Below are 19749 nucleotides of genomic sequence, written 5' to 3'. Positions count from 1 at the left end.
GCAATGCAGAATATGACTCCAGGGGATGAATTTGGACCCAGCATCATGGGATTGAGAACATCTTCTTGACCAAAAGGGAGATGTGAAATGAAATGAAACGAAGTTTCAGTGGCTGAGATTCCAAAGGAGTTGAGAGATCACTCTGGTGGACTATATAGATAACACATTTTAGGTTTTAATGTATTGGAATAGCTAGTAAATACCTGAAACTATCAAAATCCAACCCGGGAGCTTTAACTCTTTTTTTTTTTAAATTCAATTTTATTGAGATATATTCACATACCATGCAGTTATACAAAGTGTACATTCAATTGTTCACAGTACCATTATATAGCTGTGCGTTCATCACCAAAATTAATTTTTGAACATTTTCATTACCACACACAAAAAATAATAAGAATAAAAATTAAAGTGCAAAAGAACAATTAAAGTAAAAAAGAACATTGGTGCCTTTTTTTTTGCCCCCATTTTTCTACTCATCCATCCATGGACAAAGGGGAGTGTGGTCCATATGGCTTTCCCAATCACATTGTCACCCCTCATATACTACATTTTTATACAATCGTCTTCAAGATTCAAGGGCTCTGGGTTGTAGTTTGATAGTTTCAGGTATTTACTGCTAGCTTTTCCAATTCATTAGAACCTAAAAAGGGTTGTCTATATCATGCGTAAGAGTGCCCACCAGAGTGACCCCTCGGCTCCTTTTGGAATCTCTCTGCCACTGAAGCTTATTTCATTTCCTTTCACATCTCCCTTTTGGTTAAGAAGATGTTCTCCATCCCACGATGCTGGGTCTACATCCCCGGGAGTCATATTCCACATTGCCAGGGAGATTCACTCCCTTGGGTGTCAGATCCTATGTAGGGGGGAGGGCAGTGATTTCACCTGCCAAGTTGGCTTAGCTAGAGAGAGAGGGCCACATCTGAGCAACAAAGATAGCCTTAACTCTTGAAGATTAGTATATAACAATGTAGCTTACAAGGGGTGACAGTGTGATTGTGAAAACCTTGTGGATCGCACTCCCTTTATCCAATATATAGATGGATGAGCAGAAAAATGGGGACAAAAACTAAATGAAAAATTGGGTGGAACTGGGGGGGGATGATTTGGGTGTTCTTTTTTACTTTTATTTCTTATTTTTATTCTTATTCTTTCTGATGTAAGGAAAATGTTCAAAAATTGATTGGGGTGATGAAGGCACAACTATATGATGTTGCTGTGAACAGCTGATTGTACACCATGGATGTTTGTATAGTATGTGAATATATCTCAATAAAACTGAATTTAGTTATTAAAAAAAAAAGTAGTAGGCCGTTGTGGTGCCCGGCTGGCCCCTTCCCCGACCCCACTGTAGCTAAGCACAGAGCTGGCCCACACTCCCAGTGCTGGGCCCTGGTTCCAGTTCCAGAGGGAGCCTAGTAACCCTTGTGCATATGGAAACATGTTTACTTAGCCCAGTTTCTTGGGTGGTGGCCTGATTGACTGAACTGAGACACTCATTACAAGCTCACCATCCTTGACCTGCACGTAGAAGGCAGCTCAGCTCACAGAGTTCTGTTACAAAGCATGGTGTGAGAGCAGTCCAGTTGTGGCTGCCTGGGGCAAGAGATTGCTGGCTGTAGTGACAAAACTGTTCCCAAGGGAAGAGGGATCATTCATAACCACATAATTGAAAGAATTCCTATGGTCACATGTGCATGCCCAAGAAAAGAGATATGTGCAGAAAGGATCAAGGAGGCCCCGTACATTTGGCCTCAAGCTATTCTCTAAACTCACAGTATGGATTGGCTCTGAAGGAGAGCACTCAAGTCAACCTGCAAAGACTTGGGAAAGTCTTTTCTTTTTTGTTTTTGTTTTTGTTTTGTTAGCTCCTAGCATTCAAGGAAAGCTGTCATAACACTAGCTAGAGACAAGCATAAATAACAGATGCCTCAGAGTCTAAATTCCACCAATAACACATTAAAATATCAACATATCCAGGTTTCAGTGACAGATTACAAATCATATGAAGAAACAGGAAGTGATGACCCAGGCAAAGGAGAAAATTAAAGCATTAGAAACCATCAATGAGGAGGACCAGATCTGGGACATACCAGATGAAGATCTTTTTTTTTTAAATGGTCCTACATATGCTCAAAGAACTAAAGGGAAACATGGACAAAGAATTAAAGGATCCAATTGTTGAATATATACATAATATCAATCGAGAGATAGAAATTATGAAAAGGAACCAAACAGACCACAGTAAAAGAAAAGGCAGATTTTTAAAAAGTATTAACTTTAAAAAACATAATTACTGACATATAAACATCAGTGGACAGGCAGCACCATGAATTAGACAGAATCAAAGAGATTATTAGTCAATTTGAAGGTAAATCTGAGGGAATCACCCAGAATGCAGCACAGAGTTGAAGAGCTGAAAAATGTGAAAGAAAATTTAAGAGACCAAGAGCCTACAATGAAAAGTTCTAACATGTTCCAAAAGAGAGATTAGAGAGAATGAATACAGCTAATATTTAAATGGCTAAGAATTTTTGAGAAGTGAAGAACAACAAGGATTCTCAAACTGAAAGAATGTCTGTGTTAGAAGCTGAATTAAAAAAATCTTTCAAGTGGTCATATAGTATTGAAACTTCAGAACACAAATAAAAATAATAAATGCTACCAAACAGTTAAGACAGACTATTTTAAAAAAAAAAAGACAATTAAAAAGACAGTTGACTTTCCAACAGTGATAACAGATTCCAGAGAACATGAAATTTTGTTTTAAAAAATAGAGAGTAAATAATTGTCCAGCTAAATTTCTCTTCCAGCTAAAGTATCATTCAAGGCTGAAGGAAAATAAGGACATTTTCAGACATTTAAAGATTTGCAGTCTATTAGTTATAAATTCTCAATCAAAGAATATGACACATTCAACATCAAAGAATGACACAGTTCAACAAGCAAGAAATTAAAACCAAAAGAAGGAATGGGATGCAAGGAATAATGATGAGCAAATGAATCATTGGTAAATAACTTTAAGTAAATTATTGGTAATAAATCTGAAGGAAAATCTAAATAAGACTTTAAACTTAAAATGACATATTCCCTTGCGGAACTAGAATGCTTGAAAACAAAAACGTGGAAGATAGAAGAGACTGGGTCAGAGTTTAAGCATGCTAAGGTCATTGTATATTTCAGCAAGAAAAGAGAGAGGGTTTAACTTTTGACTATTAAATCTACACTCAAAATTTTAAGGGTGACCAATGAAAGACTAGAAATAAAAGTTACAATATTTAACCTAGTGGAAAAAGAAAACGGAATAGAGAAAACTCCAAAAATCTACATGAAGGCAGGAAAGAAAAAAAATAAAATATGATAAATAAAACCAGTGAGATGGAAGGCATAATGTCTATGTCAGTGACATTGAACTTGCCGTTCCAAACATAAAGATGCTCAGTGGAAAAACAAAACAAAACAAAAGAAATCCATGCTAACAGGAGGCACACTTGAAGCAAATTGACAGAAAAAGTTTATAGTAGGCAGCTACTCATCAAAAGAAAAGTGATGTAGTATTTTAATATTAGATGAAATAGAATGTAGGGGTAACAAATATTTACAGGGTTAAAGAGAAGCAATATATTGGTTAAAAAAAAGAAAGAAAGAAACAATATACCAAGAAGATACAACAATTATAAACCCATTTGGACATAATATCATAACTTTGAAAATCTACAAAGTAAAAATTGGCCAAATTACAAGGGAAAAAATCTCTCTCTCAAAAAGGAATAGATTAAAGTAAAGGGGCATCACCTTAGATATTTCAGAAAATAAATTAAGGCTTGCTCTAAACCTAGAAATAGATTAGATAGATACATACATACATATTCATACATACATACATATATGTATGTTAAATAATAAAACAAGTGTGATAAAACAATAATATTTGAGAAAACTCAGTAAGGGAGATATGGAAATTCTTTGAACTATTTTGCAATTTAAATTGGAAATTACGGTTTAATGATCAGGAATAGGAGCCCAGTAATCACATTTATTTAAAGCTCTTAGGTGATTCTAATATTTTAAAACAAAAAACCTGATGAATCAAGCATACAGAAAATAAGTAAGGATAGAGAAGATTTGAATAGCACAAATTATCAAGCATAATCTAATCACTATATTGAGCTCAATTAGAAAAAAGGGCAAGATATTTAAACAAGCACTTCATAAAAGAGGGAAATGCTCAATGAACAAATGAAAAAAACTCAGCTTTATAAGCCATCAGCTAAATGTAAATTAAAACCACAATGAGATACCACTATACACCCAACAAAATAGCTAAAATGAAAAAGATAATATAAATGTAAGAGATGTAGGGTAAATGGAACTTCCATGAACCACTGGAGGGATTATACCTTGGTACACCTGCTTTGGAAAACTGCCTGGCAGTATCTATTAAAGCTAATTATATGCATCCTTTTGACCCAGAAATTTTACTCCTAGATACCCAACAGAAAAGCATACATATGTTCATCAAAACATACACACAACAATGCTGATAGTAATACTATTCATAGTAGCCCCAAATCGTAAAAAATTTAAATGTCCATTAACAGAAGAATGGATTAAAAAAAGGTAAATTCATACAATGGAATAGTATATTTCAATGATAATAAAGAAACTACAACTACACACAACATCATGAATGAAGCTCACAAATATAAGGTTGAACAAAAGAAGCCAGACACAACAGAAAAATATTGTGTGATTCCATTGACATAAAGTTCCAAAGCCCACAAAACCAACCAGTGGTGTCCTAAGTCAGGCTAGCGATTACCTCGGGTGGGGACAGTGATTGGGAGGGGGCAGGAGGAGGTGTCTATAGCATCAATAGTGATCTGGGTGCTGGATACATGGATGCATTCAGTGCATGAAGATTTATCAGGCTGTACACTATGATGTTTGTATTCTCTCAAGAAACTATGCCTCAATAAAGTATTTGCTTAAAAAATACATTTCACAGTAGCTTAACATTTCAAAAAATTATTCGAAAAGGTGATTCAAGAGTGTTCAACCTAAAAATGTAAGGAACACATATTATAGAGGTGGGGGAGGGCATTAATTACTACAAACTTTATGCTATTTTCCAAGAAAAAAACAGATATGAAGGGAACTTGGATTCAAGAAATAGAGGCTATCTGTTCTTTTCAATGTTTCAAGAAACATTTACAAAATTGATTGTACTAGTCAGGGTTCTCCAGGGAAACAGAACCAATAGGAGATAACTGTAAATAGGAGATTTTATATAAGTGCCTCACTTCTGACTGCCGAAGTCATCACTTCTCCTTTTAAAGACTTCAACTGATTGGATTAAACATCTCTCATTGTAGAAGATACTCCCCTTAGTTGATTGTAGATGTAATCAGCCATAGATGCAATCAACATACTGATGATTTAAGTCCACAAATGTCTTTGCAGTAGCAATTACGCCAGTGCTTGCTTCACCAGACAACTGGGCACCAACACTTGGCCAAGGTGACAAATAAGCCTAACCATCACAGTACATCCCTTGTCAACTTGGAAGCTATACACATCACCTTAAACCACACTTAGGCTCTAACTAGAACACAATAACAGACATATTTTTTGCCTAACAATACTCAACTGTCCTGCATGCAACCAGAAATATACTAAATCTCTCCAGAATAATGTGCAAGTCCTTGGGTAATATTTCCTCTTAAATATTAATATAGGATTAAGTTGATATCCTATAACTTATTTACTATGACAGGAACAATACACCTTACATCATATGATAAAGGGAAAAATAGAGAAGAAAACAAAAATATTTGTTTTATGTACTAATGCAAACATACTCATAACAAAATAAGGAAGAAATATTCATACCATTACAGTCCTCATTTCTATAACTGGTCACATGGTCGTAGTTCATATTTATCACTACACAGCAATGCTGTGTGGAATACCATGATGGTGAATAAAACATTCTGCAAGTCCACGGATGGTAGTATTGGCAGAAGCACTGCATGCAGGGAAGGCAAACCCGTATCTGGAGTATGTATCCATTCCAGTTAGAACAAATTGCTGCCCCTTCCCTGATGGAAGTGATTCAATGTAATCAACCTGCCACCAGGTAGCAGGTGATCACCTCGGGGAATGGCACCATATCAGGGTCTGAGTGCGGGTCTCTGCTGCTGGCAGATTGGACACTCAACAGTGGCTGTAACCAGGTCAGCTTTGGTGAGTGGAAGTCTAAGTTGCTGAGCACATCAAGCATGACCTCCATCCCTACTGCCATGACCATTTTGTTCATGAACCCCTTGGGCAATGACAGGAGTGGCTGATGAAAGAAGCTGATTGATATCCACAGAATGGGTCATGTTATCCACTTGATTGTTAAAACCTTCATCTGCTGAAGTCATCCTCTGTTGAGCATTCATATGGGACACAAATATCTTCATGGTTTTTGCCCACCCAGAAAAGTCTATCCACATACCTCTTCTTCAGATCTCTTTTTCACCAATTTTCCAATCATTTTCCCTCCAACTCCCTGACCATCCAGCCAAACCATTAGCAACAGCCCATAAATCAGTATACAAATGCTCCACTGGCCACTTCTCCTTCCAAGCACAATGAACAACCAAGTGCACTGCTCAAAGTTCTGCCCACTGGGAGGATTTCCCCTCACCACTGTCCTTCAGGGACATCACAGAAAGGGGCTGCAGTGCTGCAGCTGTCCACTTTCAGGTGGTGCCTGCATATCATGCAGAACATCTGTAAACCAGACCTGAGTTTTCTATTCCTCAGTCAACTGATTGTAAGGAACTTCCCAATAGGCCATAGCTCTGGTCTGGGAAAGAGAAGGTAATGTGGCAGGAGTGGGGGCCATGGGCATTTGGGCCACTTCCTCGTGTAACAGACTTGTGCCTTCAGGACCCACTTGAGTCCTATCTCATATATTCCATTTCCATTTTATGAGGGAGTGCTGCTGTGCATGCCCAAATTTATGGCTTGGTGGGTCAGACAATGCCCAGCTTATGATAGGTAACTCAAATCTCATGGTAACTTGGTGGCCTGTGGTTAGGTGTTCAGTAGCAGGCCAAAAGCTGTTTCTCAAAAGCAGAGTGGTAATCTGCAGAGGATGGGAAGGCTTTACTCCAAAATCCCAAGGGGCTGCATTGTAATTCTCCTATAGTGGCCTGCCAAAGGCTCCAGAAAGCATCTCTATTTGCCACTGACACTTCTAGCACCATTGGATGGCTGGATCATAAGGTCCAAGTGTCAGAGCAACTTCTACAGCAGCCTGGACCTGTCGCAGAGCCTCATCTTGTTTCAATCTGCACTCAAAGCTAGCAGCTTTTCTGGTCACTCGGTAAATGGGGTGGAATACTACACCCAAATGAGGAATATGTTGTCTCCAAAATCCAAAGAGGCCAACTAGGTGTTGTGTCTCTTTTTTGATTGTAGGAGGGACCAGACGCAACAGCTCATCCTTCACCTTAGGAGGGATATCTACACATGTTCCACACCACTGGACACCTAGAAATTTCACTGAAGTGGAAAGACCCTGTATTTTTGTTGGATTAATCTCCCATCCTCTGACATGCAAATGCCTTACCAGTAAGTCTAGAGTAGTTGCTACTTCTTGCTCACTAGATCCAATCAACTTGATGTCACTGATATAATGGACCAGTGTGAGGTCTTGTGGGAGGGGTAAAAATCAAGGTCCCTACAGACAAAATTATGACATAAGGTTGGAGAGTTGATATACCCCTGAGGTAGGACAGTGAATGTATACTGCTGGCCTTGCCAGCTGAAAGCAAACTATTTTTGGTGGTCCTTACTAACAGCATTTGAAAAAACATTTGCCAGGTCAATAGCTGCATGCCAGGTACCAGGGGATGTGTTGATTTGCTCAAGCAATGATATCACATCTGGAAAAGCTGCAATTAGAGTGACCACCTGGTTAAGTTTACAGTTATCCACTGTCATCCTCCAAGACCCATCTGTTTTCTGCACAGGCTAAATAGGAGGGTTGAATGGGGATGTGGTGGGATCATCACCCCTGCATCCCTCAAGTCCTTGACGGTGGCACTAATCTCTGCAATCCCCCCAGGAATCTGGTATTGCTTCTGATTTATTATTTTGCTAGGTAGGGGCAGTTCTGGTGGCTTCCACTGCCTTTCCTACCAATATAGCCCTCTTTCCACAAGTCAGGGAACCAATGTGAGGATTCTGCCAGTTGCTGAGTATATCTGTGCCAGTTTGAATGTATTATGGCCCCCAAACATCATTATCTTTGATGTACTCTTGTGTGGGCAGACCTATCAGTGTTAATTAGATTGTAATTCTTTGAGTGTTTCCCTGGAATGTGCCCCACCCAACTGTGGATGATAACTCTGATGAGATAATTTCCATGGAGGTGTGGCCCACCCATTCAGGGTGGGCCTTGATCAGTGGAGCCATATAAATGGGCTGACAAACAGAAGGAACTCAGTGCAGCTGAGAGTGACATTTTGAAGAGGAGCTACAGCCAAGAGGGACACTTTGAAGAAAGCACAGAAGCTGAGAGAGTAGCTGTGGATGAGAGACAGTTTGAAGATGGCCATTGAAAGCAGACACTTGCTCCAGAGAAGCTAAAAGAGGACAAACACCCCAAGAGCAACTGAGAGACATTTTTGAGGAACTGCAGCCTAGAGAGGAATGTCCTGGGAGAAAGCCATTTTGAAACCAGAACTTTGGAGCAGACACCAGCCACATGCCTTCCTACCTAACAGAGGTTTTCTGGACACCATTGGCCATCCTCAAGTGAAGGTACCTGATTGCTGATATGTTACCTTGGACACTTTATGGCCTTAAGACTGTAGCTGTGTAACCAAATAAACCCCCTTTATAAAAGCCAATCCGTTTCTGGTGTTTTGCATCCTGGCAGCATTAGCAAACTAGAACAATGTCCATTCCAATTATGCATTCTGGAACTGGGGAAATAATCACAGAATGGGTCTGGGGACCCACTGGACCCACCATGAGATGGACCTGAGCTAAAACTCCATTGACCACCTGACCTCCATAGGCCCCTGCTCTGACTGGTAGACCAGAGTGATGTTTTGGGTCTCCTGGAATTAATGTTACTTCTGAGCTAGTGTCTAAGAATCCCTGAAATGTCTGACCATTTCCTTTTCCCCAATGAACCACTACCCTGGTAAAATGCCATAGGTCTCCTTCGGGAAGGCTGGAAGGAAGATTTACAGTGTAAATTTTTGACAGAGTAACAGGGTCCTTCCCCAAGGGGACCTGATCTTCCCCTCATTCAGGGGACTCTGTGTCTGTAATCTGTCTCAAGTCTGGGAATTGAGTAAGGGGCTGTGATTCTCTGTTTTTGTAATTCAAGTTAGACTTTTGTTCACCTAACTTAGAACTCTTCTGCTTATACAGATCAAGTCGGAATTCAGTAGACTGCCCATCTATTGTAATCCTAGGTATCCCATGATCTACTGACCAACCCCATAGATCAGATTATATTGACTATTGCTTTGAGCCTGTTTTCCATTATGGTAGCCATGCCTACTTTGTCTTTGGCAGTTAAATGCTGCCACATGACTTCACCAACTCAGGATTCGATTATCCCCATTGTGTTTAAGGATTCCAGTTCAGTGACAGCAGTTCACACAGTAATATCTGACCTACAGAGAAGGGCAACTACAGAGCTCTTCAGGGATGATGGAGCTAGTCTCACAAATTTATTCCTCACAGTCCTGGTAAAAGGTATGTCCTCTGGACATTCCAGGGGTGTGTGAGTAGGTCTTTCATGATAAATCCACTCTAACATTCCAATCTCTCTAAGCCTTTGAATCCCCTCCTCTACATTATACCAGGGCAGTTCTGGCATTTTGACCTCAGGTAATGTTGCCTACCTTTTGATCCACATTTCAGGCAACAACCCAAACTGTTAACACCCTTTCTAACCCCTTGAGCTACAACATTGAATGCAGAATCTCTGATTAGTGGGCCCATATCAATAAATTCAGCCTGCTCCAACTGGATATTTCTTCCACCATTACTCACACCCTTAATACCCATTCCCACACATATCCACTGATTTATGTCTATATAAATTGGAAAACTCATGCAGCTCTTTTGGAGTATAGCATACCTCTTCATGGGTCACACTTTGTACCTCACCTTTTGGGGCCTGTTGGGACTTTAGTCCAGTTATAGTTCAGAAAGAAAAGAGTGGTAGTGGGGGGTGAGTCCTGAAAATAATTAGAAGTATCTTTCAAGCCAATTACCTCAGGGAATTCCCTTGCAGTTTCATCTGGTGAAACAGGATTAATCTCTCCAGACAGAGGAGTGAGGGCTGTTTCCTCACAGGAGGTGGTTATAGGTTTAGCAGGCACTGAAGGATTAATCTCTTCAGGTGGAGGTTGGGTGGCAGGCTCCTCAGGGAAGACTGGAGGTTGGGAAGCAGTTTCCTCAGGGCAGGCTGGAGATTGGGTGGCTATTTCCTCAGGACAGACCATTGCAGGTTTATCTAGGAAAGACTCAGTGGAATCTAGGGTTTCAGTGTCCCTACTGCCATCATTATCAACCCATATGTCCCCATCCCAATTCAGGATCCCATTCCTTTCCAATCAATGTTCTCACTTTAACAGCAGACACCCTGCAAGGTTGAGATTTTAGTTTACATTGTAAAACTGATACTTGCACAATGAGACTCTGGGTCTTGTTTTCAGAGATCTCAAGTCTGTGCCACAGGAAATAAGATTCTCTTTCAGGACACACATAGAAACTTTCACATCCTTCATATGGTGCTTAAGTTGCAAATTTGAAGCCTTCAGCTCATCTCTTTCTTTTATAACTATATCCAGCATATCTAGGAACAACCAGCCAATATTATTATACCTTTTAACTCCAAAAACTCTAAGATGTCATAAACACTCTCACCAAGAGCCTTGCCTTGTATAAGCATATGATTAGCAGAATCAAATGGTGATGTTTTGCATATCTCCATTGCCAACTCATACCATGGACTATCAGTGTCATCTTGATTCTTGGAAATAGAGTCATTAGTGCCTTTGAATCCAATCAGAATAGAAGACCAATTGTAAGTGCCCATTTTAAGATTCTGTTTCTCAAGAACCACTCCTGGTACCAAGCTGTGTTAGTCAGGGTTCTCTAGGGAAACAGAACCAACAGGAGATACCTGTAAGTATGAGATTTATAAAAGTGTCTCACACAACTGTGGGGTTGCACAAGTCCAAATTCCATGGGGCAAGCTATAAGCTGGGACCTCTGAAGAAGTTTTTCAATGAATTCCCAGAAGAGGCTGGTTGGCTGAAGTAGAGATGAAAATTCTCTCTTCTGACTGCTGAAGTCATCAGTTCTCCTTTTAAAGCCTTCAACTGATTGGATTAAACATCTCTCATTGCAGAAGATATTCCCCTTAGTTGATTGTATATGGAATCAGTCACAGATGCAATCAATTTAGTGATGATTTAAGTCCATGAAATGTCCTGGCAGTAGCAGTTAGTCCAGTGCTTGCCTCTGAGCCACCCCAACCCCTTCTGTAACCTGGCCAAGTTGACCATGAACCTAACCATCAAGGATGTTTCAATAAATTCTATAGAACAAAGATGCAGACCAGGTTCTCTGGCTGTGATCATGGGTAATATATACTCACTGCAGAAAACTTGGAAAATATATGATGCAAAACTCAAAAAACAAAACTTTCCTACACTTTTCCCATCCAGATATTCCCACTCAACATCTTAGTGCATGTACTTCTTGTTTTTAGTTATGTATATTTTAATGGTTTAAATCATTTTGTATACGTTACCTTCTCTTTCTACTTTAAGATTATTGGTGGTTGCTATGGCTTGAAATTACACAGAAGGAACAAGGCAGTGGAGATATCTTTTTCTACTTTAAAATGGGGAGTGTGCCAGTTAGCATATATTGTGTCCCCCAAACGCCATTATCTTTGATGTAATCTTGTGCGGGCAGACATTATCAGTGTTGATTAGATTGTAATTCTTTCAATGTTTCTGTGGAGATGTGCCCCACCCAATTGTGGGTGATGACTCTGATTGGATAATTTCCATGGAGGTGATGCTCTGCCCATTCGGGCTGGGTCTAAGTTGAGTCATTGGAGCCATATAAATGAACTGATGGACAGGGGGATCTCAGTGCAGCTGTGAGTGATGTTTTTTTTTTTTTTTTTTAATCATCATTTTATTGAGATATATTCACATACCACGCAGTCATACAAAACAACTTGTACTTTCGATTGTTTACAGTACCATTACATAGTTGTACATTCATCACCTAAATCAATCCCTGACACCTTCATTAGCACACACACAAAAATAACAAGAATAATAATTAGAGTGAAAAAGAGCAATTGAAGTAAAAAAGAACACTAGGTACCTTTGTCTGTTTGTTTGCTTCCCCTACTTTTCTACACATCCATCCATAAACTAGACAAAGTGGAGTTTGGTCCTTATGGCATTCCCAATCCCACTGTCACCCCTCATAAGCTACATTTTTATACAACTGTCTTTGAGATTCATGGGTTCTGGGTTGTAGTTTAATAGTTTCAGGTATCCACCACCAGCTACCCCAATTCTTTAGAACCTAAAAAAGGTTGTCTAAAGTGTGCGTAAGAGTGCCCACCAGAGTGATCTCTCGGCTCGTCTTGGAATCTCTCTGCCACTGAAGCTTATTTCACCTCCTTTCACAACCCCTTTTGGTCAAGAAGATGTTCTCCATCCCACGATGCCGGGTCTACATTCCTCCCCGGGAGTCATATTCCACGTTGCCAGGGAGATTCACTTCCCTGGGTGTCTGATCCCACGTAGGGGGGAGGGCAGTGATTTCACCTTTCAAGTTGGCTTAGCCAGAGAGAGAGGGCCACATCTGAGCAACAAAGAGGCATTCAGGAGGAGACTCTTAGGCACAAATACAGGGAGGCCTAGCCTCTCCTTTGCAGCAACCGTCTTCCCAAGGGTAAAACTTATGGTAGAGGGCTCAACCCATCAAACCACCAGTCCCCTATGTCTGTGGTCATGTTAGCAACCATGGAGGTGGGGTAGGCGAATACCCCTGCATTCTCCACAAGCTCCTCAAGGGGGCACTACATCTTTTTTTTTTTTTCCTTGTTTGTCTTTTTTCTTTTCTTTTTTTTTTTTTTAACTTTCCCTTCTTTTTTCAAATCAACTGTATGAAAAAAAAGTTAAAAAGAAAACAAACATACAATAAAAGAACATTTCAAAGAGACCATAGCAAGGGAGTAAGAAAAAGACAACTAACCTAAGATAACTGCTTAACTTCCAACATGTTCCTACTTTACCCCAAGAAAGTTACATAATATAGCAACATTTCAGTGAACTTGTTCCTACTACATCCATCAGAAATTAACAGACCATAGTCATTTCTGGGCATCCCCAGAACGTTAAATAGCTTATCTGTTCTTCTTGGATTATTGTTCCCCCTTCCTTAATTGCTCTCTACTGCTAGTTCCCCTACATTCTACAATATAAACCATTTGTTTTACATTTTTCAAAGTTCACATTAGTGGTAGCATATAATATTTCTCTTTTTGTGCCTGGCTTATTTCGCTCAGCATTATGTCTTCAAGGTTCATCCATGTTGTCTTATGTTTCACCAGATCATTCCTTCTTACTGCCGCGTAGTATTCCATCGTGTGTATATACCACATTTTATTTATCCACTCATCTGTTGAAGGACATTTGGGTTGTTTCCATCTCTTGGCAATTGTGAATAATGCTGCTATGAACATTGGCGTGCAGATATCTGTTCGTGTCACTGCTTTCCGATCTTCTGGGTATATACCGAGAAGTGCAATCGCTGGATCGAATGGTAGCTCTATATCTAGTTTTCTAAGGAACTGCCAGACTGACTTCCAGAGTGGCTGAACCATTATACAGTCCCACCAACAATGAATAAGAGTTCCAATTTCTCCACATCCCCTCCAGCATTTGTAGTTTCCTGTTTGTTTAATGGCAGCCATTCTAACCGGTGTTAGATGGTATCTCATTGTGGTCTTAATTTGCATCTCTCTAATAGCTAGTGAAGCTGAACATTTTTTCATGTGTTTCTTGGCCATTTGTATTTCCTCTTCAGAGAACTGTCTTTTCATATCTTTTGCCCATTTTATAATTGGGCTGTCTGTACTATTGTCATTGAGTTGTAGGATTTCTTTGTATATGCAAGATATCAGTCTTTTGTCAGATACATGGTTTCCAAAAATTTTTTCCCATTGAGTTGGCTGCCTCTTTACCTTTTTGAGAAATTCCTTTGAGGTGCAGAAACTTCTAAGCTTGAGGAGTTCCCATTTATCTATTTTCTCTTTTGTTGCTTGTGCTTTGGGTGTAAAGTCTAGGAAGTGGCCTCCTAATACAAGGTCTTGAAGATGTTTTCCTACATTATCTTCTAGGAGTTTTATGGTACTTTCTTTTATATTGAGATCTTTGGTCCATTTTGAGTTAATTTTTGTGTAGGGGGTGAGGTAGGGGTCCTCTTTCATTCTTTTGGATATGGATATCCAACTCTCCCAGCCCCATTTGTTGAAAAGACCATTATGGCTCAGTTCGGTGACTTTGGGGGCCTTATCAAAGATCAGTCGGCCATAGATCTGAGGGTCTATCTCCGAATTCTCAATTCGATTCCATTGATCTATATGTCTATCTTTGTGCCAGTACCATGCTGTTTTGGCAACTGTGGCTTTATAATAAGCTTCAAAGTCAGGGAGTGTAAGTCCTCCCACTTCGTTTTTCTTTTTTAGAGTGTCTTTAGCAATTCGAGGCATCTTCCCTTTCCAAATAAATTTGATAACTAGCTTTTCCAAGTCTGCAAAGTAGGTTGTTGGAATTTTGATTGGGATTGCATTGAATCTGTAGATGAGTTTGGGTAGAATTGACATCTTAATGACATTTAGCCTTCCTATCCATGAACATGGAATATTTTTCCATCTTTTAAGGTCCCCTTCTATTTCTTTTAGTAGAGTTATGTAGTTTTCTTTGTATAGGTCTTTTACATCTTTGGTTAAGTTGATTCCTAGGTACTTGATTTTTTTAGTTGCTATTGAAAATGGTATCTTTTTCTTGAGTGTCTCTTCAGTTTGTTCATTTCTAGCATATAGAAACATTACTGACTTATGTGCATTAATCTTGTATCCCGCTACTTTGCTAAATTTGTTTATTAGCTCTAGTAGGTGTATCGTTGATTTCTCAGGGTTTTCTAGATATAAGATCATATCATCTGCAAACAATGACAGTTTTACTTCTTCTTTTCCAATTTGGATGCCTTTTATTTCTTTGTCTTGCCGGATTGCCCTGGCTAGCACTTCCAGCACAATGTTGAATAACAGTGGTGACAGCGGGCATCCTTGTCTTGTTCCTGATCTTAGAGGGAAGGCTTTCAGTCTCTCACCATTGAGTACTATGCTGGCTGTGGGTTTTTCATATATGCTCTTTATCATGTTGAGGAAGTTTCCTTCAATTCCTACCTTTTGAAGTGTTTTTATCAAAAAGGGATGTTGGATTTTGTCAAATGCTTTTTCAGCATCTATTGAGATGATCAACTGATTTTTCCCTTTCGAGTTTTTAATGTGTTGTAATACATTGATTGTTTTTCTTATGTTGAACCATCCTTGCATGCCTGGAATGAACCCCACTTGGTCATGGTGTATGATTTTTTTAATGTGTCTTTGGATTCGATTTGCAAGTATTTTGTTGAGGATTTTTGCATCTATATTCATTAGGGAGATTGGCCGGTAGTTTTCCTTTTTTGTAGCATCTTTGCCTGGTTTTGGTATTAGATTGATGTTAGCTTCATAAAATGAGTTAGGTAGTGTTCCATTTTTTTCAATGTTTTGAAAGAGTTTGAGTAAGATTGGTGTCAGTTCTTTCTGGAAAGTTTGGTAGAATTCCCCTGTGAAGCCATCTGGCCCTGGGCATTTATTTGTGGGAAGATTTTTGATGACTGATTGGATCTCTTTGCTTGTGATGGGTTGGTTGAGGTTTTCTATTTCTTCTCTGGTCAGTCTAGGTTGTTCATATGTTTCCAGGAAATTGTCCATTTCTTCTACATTATCCAGTTTGTTGCCATACAGTTGTTCATAGTATCCTGTTATAATTTTTTTAATTTCTTCAGGATCTGCAGTTATGTCACCTTTTTCATTCATTATTTTGTTTATATGGGTCTTCTCTCTTTTTGATTTTGTCCGTCTAGCTAGGGGCTTGTCAATCTTGTTGATCTTCTCAAAGAACCAACTTTTGGTGATATTTATCCTTTCTATTGTTTTTTTGTTCTCTATGTCATTTATTTCTGCTTTAATCCTTGTTCTTTCTTTTCTTGTACTTGGTTTAGGATTGGTTTGCTGTTCATTTTCTAGCTTCTTCAGTTGATCCATTAGTTCTTTGATTTTGGCTCTTTCTTCCTTTTTAATATATGCGTTTAGTGCTATAAATTTCCCCCTTAGCACTGCTTTTGCTGCATCCCATAGGTTTTGGTATGTTGTGTTCTCATTTTCATTCGTCTCTATATATTTAGCAATTTCTCTTGCTATTTCTTCTTTAACCCACTGATTGTTTAGGAGTGTGTTGTTTAACCTCCAGGTATTTGTGAATTTTCTAAGTCTCTGATGGTTATTGACTTCTAATTGTATTCCATTGTGGTCAGAGAATGTGCTTTGAATAATTTCAATCTTTTTAAATTTATTGAGGCTTGTTTTATGTCCCAGCATATGATCTATTCTGGAGAAAGTTCCATGAGCACTAGAAAAGTATGTGTATCCTGGTGATTTGGGATGTAATGTCCTGTAGATGTCTGTTAAATCTAATTCATTTATCAGATTGTTTAGGTTTTCAATTTCCTTATTGGTCTTCTGTCTGGTTGATCTATCTATAGGAGAGAGTGATGTGTTGAAGTCTCCCACAATTATTGTGGAAACATCAATTGCTTCCTTTAGTTTTGCCAATGTTTCTCTCATGTATTTTGTGGCACCTTGATTGGGTGCATAGACATTTACGATTGTTATTTCTTCTTGTTGAATTGCCCCTTTTATTAGTATGTAGTGGCCTTCTTTGTCTCTCAAAACATCCCTGCATTTGAAGTCTATTTTATCTGAGATTAATATTGCTACACCTGCTTTCTTTTGGCTGTAGCTTGCATGAAATATTTTTTTCCATCCTTTCACTTTCAGTTTCTTTGTGTCCCTGTGTCTAAGATGAGTCTCTTGTATGCAACATATTGATGGTTCATTTTTTTTGATCCATTCTGCGAATCTATATCTTTTAATTGGGGAGTTTAATCCATTTACATTCAACGTTAAAACCGTGAAGGCATTTCTTGAATTGGCCATCTTATCCTTTGGATTATGTTTGCCATATTTTTCCCTCTCTCTATTAATATCCTTTATTGTACCCATACCGAATCTCTTTAGTACTGAACCTTTCTCCAAGTCTCTCTGTCCTGTCTTTGTTTCTCTGTCTGTAGGGCTCCCTTTAGTATCTCCAGTAGGGCAGGTCTCTGGTTAGCAAATTCTCTCAGCATTTGTTTGTCTGTGAAAAATTTAAGCTCTCCCTCAAATTTGAAGGAGAGCTTTGCTGGATAAAGTATTCTTGGCTGGAAATTCCTCTCACTCAGAATTTTAAATATATCGTGCCACTGCCTTCTCGCCTCCATGGTGGCTGCTGAGTAGTCACTACTTAGTCTTATGCTGTTTCCTTTGTATGTGGTGAATTGCTTTTCTCTTGCTGCTTTCAGAACTTGCTCCTTCTCTTCTGTGTTTGACAGTGTGATCAGTATATGTCTCGGAGTGGGTTTTTTTGGATTTATTCTATTTGGAGTTCGCTGAGCATTTATGATTTGTGTGTTTATGTTGTTTAGAAGATTTGGGAAGTTTTCCCCAACAATTTCTTTGAATACTCTTCCTAGACCTTTACCCTTTTCTTCCCCTTCTGGGACACCAATGAGTCTTATATTCGGACGTTTCATATTATCTATCATATCCCTGAGGTCCATTTCGAGTTTTTCAATTTTTTTCCCCATTCTTTCTTTTATGCTTTCATTTTCCATTCTGTCATCTTCCAGGTCACTGATTCGTTGTTCAACTTCCTCTAGTCTTGTACTATGAGTGTCCAGAATCTTTTTAATTTGGTCAACAGTTTCTTTAATTTCCATAAGATCATCCATTTTTTTATTTAGTCTTGCAATGTCTTCTTTATGCTCTTCTAGGGTCTTCTTGATTTCCTTCATATCCCGTACTAGGGTCTCATTGTTCATCTTTAGTTCTTTGAGTAGCTGCTCTAGGTGTGTCTCTTCTGGTCTTTTGATTTGGGTGCTTGGGCTTGGGTTATCCATATCGTCTGGTTTTTTCATATGCTTTATAATTTTCTGTTGTTTTTGGCCTCGTGGCATTTGCTGTCCTTGATAGGGTTCTTTTAGGGTTTGTAGACCAGTTGAAGTCCTTATCTCTAATTTATCAGATCTACAGCTTCGTGGAGTACACTTTCTCTAACTAACCAGCAGGTGGCGTCCACGAGCCACCTGTTCTCCACAAGCCAGATCTCCCCTGCTTAGCCTTTTTGGTGAGTGGGGGAGTGAGTCTTGTGGGGCCCAATTGGTGTACCAAGCTTGCGTGTGTAGTTGGTGTTGCCTGCCCTGTATGTGGGGCGTGTTTCTGGGCAGTCGGGGAGGGGGGGTGGCCCTAACAATCAAATCTCCCTGATGATCCTAGAGTTTTTTTTTTTTTTTTTTTTTTTTTTTTTTTAAAACAGCAGCAATTTATTATTTCTTACAATTCTACAATCTGGGCTATGCTCCATTGGGAGTTCATTTGCTTCATGCAGTGTTTGCAGGAGCTCAAATGTCCAAGATGTCTTTTTCACTTACACAAATGGCATCTCAGTTGGAATGGATGGCACACCTGGGACCAGTCAGGCATCTCTTTCCCCACGTGGGGTCTCGCATGGCTGGCTTGCACTTCCTCACAGTATGGTGGTCTCAGTTTTCATGCATTTCTTACAGGGTGGCTGGCTTCTAAGAGGGAGGAAATGGAAGCTGCTGGTCCTCTTAGAGTCCACATCCAGATTTGGAACCGTGTTGCTTCATTTTTTTTTTTTTATCTTCATTTTATTGAGATATATTCACATACCACACAGTCATACAAAACAAATCGTACATTTGATTGTTCACAGTACCATTACATAGTTGTACATTCATCACCTAAATCAATCCCTGACACCTTCATTAGCACACACACAAAAATAATAAGAATAGCAATTAAAGTGAAAAAGAGCAATTGAAGTAAAAAAGAACCCTGGATGCCTTTGTCTGTTTGTTTCTTTGTTTCCTTCCCCTATTTTTCTACTCATCCATCCATAAACTAGACAAAATGGAGTGTGGTCCTTATGGCTTTCCCAATCCCATTGTCACCCCTCATAAGCTACATTTTTATACAATTGTCTTCGAGATTCATGGGTTCTGGGTTGTAGTTTGATAGTTTCAGGTATCCACCACCAGCTACCCCAATTCTTTAGAACCTAAAAAGGGTTGTCTAAATTGTGCATAAGAGTGCCCACCAGAGTGACCTCTCGGCTCCTTTTGGAATCTCTCTGCTACCGAAGCTTATTTCATTTCCTTTCACATCCCCCTTTTGGTCAAGAAGATGTTCTCCGTTCCACGATGCCAGGTCTACATTCCTCCCCGGGAGTCATATTC

Source organism: Choloepus didactylus, chromosome 3 (assembly GCF_015220235.1).
Source record: "Choloepus didactylus isolate mChoDid1 chromosome 3, mChoDid1.pri, whole genome shotgun sequence".
Lineage (NCBI taxonomy): Eukaryota > Metazoa > Chordata > Mammalia > Pilosa > Megalonychidae > Choloepus > Choloepus didactylus.
Note: the sequence above shows the minus strand (reverse complement) of the source record.